The sequence below is a fragment of the Solanum stenotomum genome, chromosome 9 (genome assembly GCF_019186545.1).
Source record: "Solanum stenotomum isolate F172 chromosome 9, ASM1918654v1, whole genome shotgun sequence".
NCBI lineage: Eukaryota > Viridiplantae > Streptophyta > Magnoliopsida > Solanales > Solanaceae > Solanum > Solanum stenotomum.
The window spans coordinates 31899839-31907806 of record NC_064290.1 but is presented as its reverse complement, the minus strand read 5'-3'; the positions used below and the strand labels follow the sequence as shown (position 1 = coordinate 31907806).

The 7968-nt window shown below is 33.5% G+C and overlaps 1 pseudogene; it reads right to left on the bottom strand.

Moving 5' to 3' along the window:
- Nucleotides 1-3140: 3140 nt before the first annotated feature.
- On the bottom strand, nt 3141-7449 carry LOC125877454 (uncharacterized; annotated as a pseudogene).
- Nucleotides 7450-7968: the final 519 nt, after the last annotated feature.

Sequence of the window (7968 nt, the reverse complement as noted above, 5' to 3'; positions counted from 1 at the left end):
ACATCGGGTCTATTGAGTTGAACTCCAACATTCGGCATTGGTTCAGGAATCTTTGGCGAGCTTAAGTTCCTTTGGCGAGTCGCCAAACTCATTGGGCGATATTAGTCATAGTCCTCCGAGTGAGCCTAATGGTAGAAGGCCAAAAGTATTTTATATTTTAACTGTTCAACATTTGACATTTTTGAACTTTTTCACTTCCTATATTGTCTACGCTTAGTATGAATTCTTTAGTGTGTCCTCTTTCCTTAAATCTATATTTTTGAAGTGCGTGCTTGTGGATTAAACTTGACCTAAACCCCTTCTCCCTTCTATTCGAAGAGCTCTTGTCTTTTAAGGTTGGTTTTCGGGTTAAATTTTGTGTTTCTACTTGCAATATGTTCTTATTGTCTTATAAACTATTTAATTTGCTCGAATATTGTGTGAAGCATTTGGGTATTAGTTAAATTGATTGATTGAATATTACCCATATTATATCAATTTGTATTTTGTTCCTAAATTGCAAAAAATGATTGTGTGGGTTGATTAGTTGATAATTTCTTGAATATTTGTTACGGGTCTTATGTGATTTTTTATGGGTGAGGTTAGATTAACCCAATGTTTTTCAATAGGCTTTAATTTGCCTAATGATAGATAGGGTGATTTCTTTCTTAAGGGTAAATCATCGATTTGGCTATTCTTTGAAGAATTTGGGAGCAGTTTGAGTACCCGCGGGTTAAAATTGATCTATGGGTAGCATTTAAATAAATTAGGGTGGTTGGTGTTGTAATATTTTTGTGCTTACTTTTGAAATTTCGCTGTCGGGTTGAAAATCACATGTTCAACGAGCTTGTCTTAGCCCGCTTAGGTAGTTACGCAAATCATCATGTAATTCCCTGATCACCTTCTGGTCATAATTTTGTGACTTGAGAAACTGTCACTTTCAACGAGCTTGTCTTAGTTCACCAAACTACCTCGGCGAGTCGCTAAGTTTATACTCAGATCACCCATCATGCCCGAGTTAAACTCTTTTAAAATGTAACTTTCGATGAGCTTGTATTTTCTTGACGAACCATCTCGGTGAATTACCAAGTTGGAGATGACATCGCCCATTATGCCTGAATTTAATATATTTTCTACTATCAACTTTGGTGAGTTACCCCAATGGTGAATACGAGATTTAGACTCATTTAGGGCTTTATTTGTATAGGTTTAGTGTCTGAAATGCTTATTTTGTGCCAATAATTGATGTAAAACCCTTGATTTCCAGGCATATGGATTGAGGAACAAAGCAAGGACACTAATTTGCAAAAGGAATGAAGCGAGCTAAAGGAGTGAAGAAAAGGAAGCCTTGTGATCGCCTAGTACACTTGACGAGTCACCGAATGACTATTTGACCACCTAAAGTTCTAGTGTGCTAAACCTTAAATGAGAAAACAATGTTGGCGAGAGAAAGGAGCAGTCGGCAGATCACCGAGTTGTTCCACGATGCAATGTTGGATCGCCCAAATTTACCAATCATGAGGAAGCTGATGGCCAAGGCAAAAGGGTGAAAATATTGACCAAAGGGCGGATCGCTAGTGGATTGGAGAGCCTGACTTACTGCGCCGAATGGCCCTTCGCAGCATATTTTTTGGGACTATAAATACATTTCTGAACATTTAGTTTAGTATGAGATTATTATTGAATTTTTAGTTCTATGTTTTTGGGATTTAATTGTGAGTATGGAGAAAATAAATTCTATAATTTTCCTTTAGCTTGGAAGAATTGACGTTTTTGACTTTTGAGAAATTTAAAGTGGGTGTTTGAGATTCTTCGATTTAGACCTTTGTAAAGATGAAACCAGTCTTACCTAGTAGATGGAAACTCAATTTGGTAACGATTTTTATCTTTTTATGATGTCTAGCTAAAACCCTAATTCTTGGGGTGTGATTATGTGATTATGGGCTAATTTAAGTTATCGGTATTGCTAATTGTTAGTTTAAATGTTGTTTAGAAGTGAGTTCAATCAATAATTGTGGTTTAATTTAAGAATTGTAGTTGCAAATGCAATTCTACCCTTGTGTTTTTGGCTTACTCGACAGAGAGGTTTTAAAACTAAGATTATTTGTTGATGGTCTGTGGGTATTGGGTTGTCATGGGGTCAGCTCGAGAGAGTGAATCCTAAACCCTTTTCCACACATTTAGCCCGAGAGAGTAGTTGGACTAAAGCTTAGGCTATACTGATTTTGCATACTTGTTGATGTTCGAGATAAATCGACTTCATTCGGGGTTAATTGTTCGAGAGAAAGTTTACCTCCTCAATAGTCTAGCTTACTCAATAATATTTAGCTATTTCCTAACACTACTAGAAATATGATATAATATCACAGTTAAGCTACCGTTGTAATAGGCTTACCTACCGTTGTTGTAGCTCAAATGCCACGGTTAAGGCAACTGCTACAACAGCTGACGTAGTAATAACTCTATTGCGACGGTTGCGTCCGACGATTACTTTAATTGTAGCAGTAAATGGCCTTATTGCGACGGTTCCCAGATTAATTAATTTTCAACTGTTAAAGTTATAATTGATACGGTTATGAACCGTCGAAATAAAGTTTTCTGCCACATTTATTTCCAGTCCATTGCCGACGGTTAACACCGTATTAGTACGGTTATGTACCGTCTCGATAGACTTTTATTCAACAGTTTTTTGTAGGTTGTTGCTACGATTATTTTGACAGCCATTTCATTCTATTGCAACAGTTATTTTTATGGTATGCATTAGTTTTAAGCTATTATAATTGTTGTTCAAAGTCTATTGCTACACTTATTACAAGGTAATGCAACAATTAATATCAAGCTATTGCAACGATTGATATTAGGGTATTCAATCATATATATACTACTCGTTTCACATATATTATAATTGAGCCAATGCAATATTCTTATAACATAAAATACACATAAAAATATCATGGGAATAAGTTATATATCATTACAAAAATTATAATCTAAGATCCATGGGTGCAATTGGGTACGTAATATCGATAAAAGCAAAATATATAAACATTTTCAACCATTCAAAAAGGGTGAAATGTATAGATGCACAACACACAGTTTTCAATCTTCAAAAATGAGACTTCCAGAACATATGTAAAGTTAACATCAACTCAATTCAGCTCCTATGTCAAGTCTTCAGTACTGCTTTTATCTCCTTCTTCAATATCATCACCTACATAGAATTAATGAAAATACAAAATAATTTAGCAATTTTGTTGCAAAAGTTCAATGACTTCAGTGATATAGTTTAAACTTATCACTCTATATCTATAACATGCATATAAATTCAATAAGATTCAAATGACATTAAAGCAATTAAACTTAACTTTGATAAGGAACTTGAATCATGTCGTTTGAATTCAAAACATACAAGAAAGGTGAAACGTACTAGGCCTAGCTAGTAGAGGCAATATTGCCAATTACTAATATTCACGTATGGTAGAGTACTCTAGTTCTAGACCTTCACACAATGTACATTTTATGTACAACAAGTAAAAAGTTTACTTTGTTTCTTCAGGAAGGAAAAATAAAGGAAATTAGTAACACTACCTGCAAATTAAATCTGGGACTTTGTGAAGATAGCTAGAACTACCATTCTTATAAATTTGAGTGTCTATAGATACTAGACATTCACAACTTATTTTAAAATGGAGGAAGCATGATACAATAAAATTTGAGTAACAACTAAAACAAACATTGTATTTAAACAATACACTACAATACAACGGGTAACGACCATCCAAACAAGGTGCAAGTCTCCAATTAGTTACTCTCTGTAACTAATTTTATCCAAGAAACAACCATTAGATCTTTATTTATCCGAACTGTATAATCTTTCAAATAAGCAAATAGACTTGCATATGCATTATTTCAAGATACAAAAAGAAAAATAAAACCAGCACCTCTATAGATATTTACACAAGAAGAGAAGCAAAATTGACAGAGATGCTATTATACTTGATGATCTAATCCTAGACTTAGCTGATAAACTTCATCACCAGAAAAATTCCATTAAGACTCTCAATTTTCGAATGTTAAAAAAAGTACTTCTTGAAGCAAAATCCCAAGGGATAACAACTAATACTCTCTGTAAATCAACTGATGGATCAAGAAGTAATTGCTTTCATTTTAAAGTTGCAGGAGATATTTGCATACTGCTTCTAGTAATTATCACATCACTGTTATGAGTCTTATTTATCTACAACAAGAAGAATAATGACTAACAGTAAAGCACAAAAGCCAAAATCAACATTCTAAAAAAAAGAAAAAAATGGTAACACAGGCCTGTCACAAGAGGTGTCTGCTAACACAGGCCATTCACAAAAAAATTGTAACACATGCAAACATCAATATAGAAGCACTTTTCTAGAACATAAGAGGTCTTAGATCATAGAAGGTCATTAACAGGCTGAAAACTCTAGTCCACGTCAACAATATTCAGTTTCTAGCAATATTTGAATCCTTTGTTGGAAAACAAAAGATAGATGTTTACAGAAAATTTCAAGGATATCGACACTGCCTTTCTAATTCTAGTGGACCGATTTGGTGTTTTTAGAGCAATATATTTGGTGTTTTGGAGCAATTCCAATATAGTTATTTAATCTCGGATGATGATCAACATGTCACTGTCAACATGAAGAAGGCTAATAGAATGGATAGGAGCTTGGATTTCCAAAGTTGTTTAGATAATCGTGGATTGACAGATATCAAATTCATAGCCTTTAACTTCATAAGGTGCAATAACAAAAGTCCAAGAAATAGTATTTGGAAGAGATTGGATAGAGTTTGTATCAATAGCCATTGGGACCAACAATTTCAAAATACTACTGTATGATATTAGCCTAGAACATCTTCTGACCATAGACCTTTGTTAATGAAATATCAAAATTCTTACACTAATCATTTCTCTTATTTTTGTAATAACATGGTACAATTTACAATATTTCACTAATAGCATCAGTGCATCACTAACACTTCAATAGCTGAACATTTCTAGAGGCCCTATATCTTGGGAGAATGAACTGAAATGGACAGAACAAATGACAAAGGGGAGATCTCCTAAAACAGTGGTATATAGAATGATGGAAGTTGATATTTAATAACTCATAGCCGACGAGGTTGTTCCAAGAAAATACTCAGCTAACCAAATGGCCGACAAGGCCACAATCAGAATAAATAGGTTATAACAAAATTGACAAGGCCATACTCAATAGTCCCTTATAGCATAAATGTTACAGCAGTCCAACAAATATTAAAATGCTACAACAAGAAGAAAGAATCGACAATAGATAATTGTTGGGGGATATACAATAATTTCAAGAAAAGCCACTGGAAAGAGTTTTTAAGGTATAAAAGTATGTGTAATATAATCTAAATATAGAATTGTCTCGAGATTCATTAGACAGTGATCAGAAGGGCTGGCTTAAAAAACTCAAATCATCATCAATATCAGTTGACACACAAGTCCACCAGGAAATCAAAAAATACACTTTAAGTAGTAGTAGTAGAAGAAGAAATAGTCTAAACAGTGATTTAGCGACACTAACCTTGCTCGATTGTTTGAGCTGAAGTAGCTTCTCTTGGTGAAGGAATGGGCAATGCTGCTAGTATATTAGGATAAATTAATCTTGCATGCTGAAGTTCTGCAACTACATTAGCAATAACTTATTGCCGCATAGTTCTCCTTTGTTTATACATTTGTTTCTCCATTTTTTGCATCATTTCTTGCATACGTCGCACTACATCATTTGTTGAATTTGAAGTTAGTTTAGAATTTTCAACATTCTTTTTCAAAGTTGTATTTGTAACCCCCACTCCATATAGTCTTAGACGTCCCGGATGTTCAGGACCCATGACGGCTGAAAATGCATCACCAGACTGACCATTTGTGCTCATTTACTTTTAAATTTCCTCCATTTTCGCCTAACAAAGCATATCCAACAAGTAGTCTTGTAAATTGAAATTTAGAATAAATAATTGGTCTCAATAAAAAAAATTATATTGACAGTATTCGTACAATTTTACTAGTTGTGTTCCCATTCGATGCATTGTACAAATGATTAGCTTTTCTTGTTGTTGTGACCACAAAGAGCTCCTTAGCAGATACATATTCCTTTCCTTTTTCCTAGTCACATAAAAATTGATATCATAAATTTCATAAATGAAGGGTTAAGCCTAGATAATAAATAAGAGAACACATCAATTTACGACAGATTATAGCGAAAGTCTTTTTGCCTGCTGTGTGTGGATTCTTTAGGCTTTTCCGGTTCTTAGTATTTATTTCAGACATTTTATGCAAATAAATGAATCTATAATGTTAACCAGATGCATATGAGTTCTACATAACGTACAAGACAAGGTGAATGTCACAATATTTCTTTTATAACAATTCCAAGTGAAGAATAGGCTTTAAAGGTACGAACGCTACTGTCATATGAAGCTTAAACCAATCTGCAGATTTCAGCGATCAAACTAAATTTATCCAAAAGGACACTTAGTTTAGTGAAATCTTGATGCAGGTTTCAGAAATCAATCTTAACTAATAAATAAGTTCTTAAGATTTTTTGTTTTTCAGTAGAGAATTGAACACATGGCTTTTTGTCCTGTTACATTTATATCTTATCAATTTCTAACTTAAATTATTTTTTGACTATTACAAATAAGAAAAATAGTCAGGAACATAAAACATGTGGTTCTTAATCTTATCTATACAGTGAGATAAGCATAAAAATCTCACTAAATGGAACATTCTCCAAGATGGGAGCAAAATCTTCCGGGTTAGTTGTGACTACAACATTGGAAGAAGTAAGAAGCTGCAATAATATTGCAACAAAGAAGAGAATAGAATAAGAGAAAGTTAAAGAAAAATAAAGTTGCAGCAACAACTATATCAAAAAAGAGATCTGGAGAAGAATAAGTGGGATGTTTGAGATTCTAAACTACATTTTACCTTGAATATCTCAGACTTCCAATATTTAAGGAGCTCTCTAAACTGGCATTCTGGAATATCACTAGTCTTTTTTGCCATTCGAATTTCATCATTGTCGTATGGAGCGTAGTAATTTATCTTCAAGTCACTTCTATGTCTTTTCCAAGCCTCTCGAATTGTTACCAAAGCCTATTTTTTTGCAGCTTCAGGAATAATGTATTTCTCCTACAATTTGGTGTCATTCAGTTTGCCAATTGAAGTAAAATACTTTTACAAGAAACTAAATACTGGAAACTCCAAACCTTAGTATAATGCCATAAATTCTTTTTAGTATCCATGCTCCTCCAATCAAATATATCAAATGGGCAGAGAGTCACATTTCTTGCCAATGTACATTGGAAGCTACATAACTCTGTCTTAACATCTTCAGTAGGACTAACTGGTTGATTGAGCCTATTCAATAAGATCAGTTTAAGCTCTTTTCGTCCATGTACTTTATGCATTTGCGTTTAACCTCCTTTGTTTTTACTGAAAACACATTCAACTATAAGAAAATATAACAAATTAGAATTCATAAATGAATTTAGTAAGTTTCTAAATTTATATGTTACCTTGTTCTTTAGGTTGTTGACCAATTGGAGGAGTGACAGAGTTCATTTGTGCTTGATCCTCTACAGGTTTCTTCTAAAGAAGATGCTCCTCCACAGATTGTCCATTAGCTTCAGATTGTGGTGCTACTAGTTGTTGTTCAATTAATTTAGGCAGCTGTCCTTTCTCTAACTCTATAGCTTGAACAATTTCATTTGTTGTCAATAACCGTCGTTTTATATTTGCTAATGATGATAATGATCCAAGTTTAGCATATGTCTTATTTTTTGCTCTTTTGTTTCTTTTTGAAGGCTCTTGTTGACTCATGACTATCCAAATATGTGTAAAAATAAGACAGATGAAGACATTTAGTGCAAAATTTTCAAATGTGAGTAACAAGAAAATGAAAGTGAGAACACACAACAATAAGATCA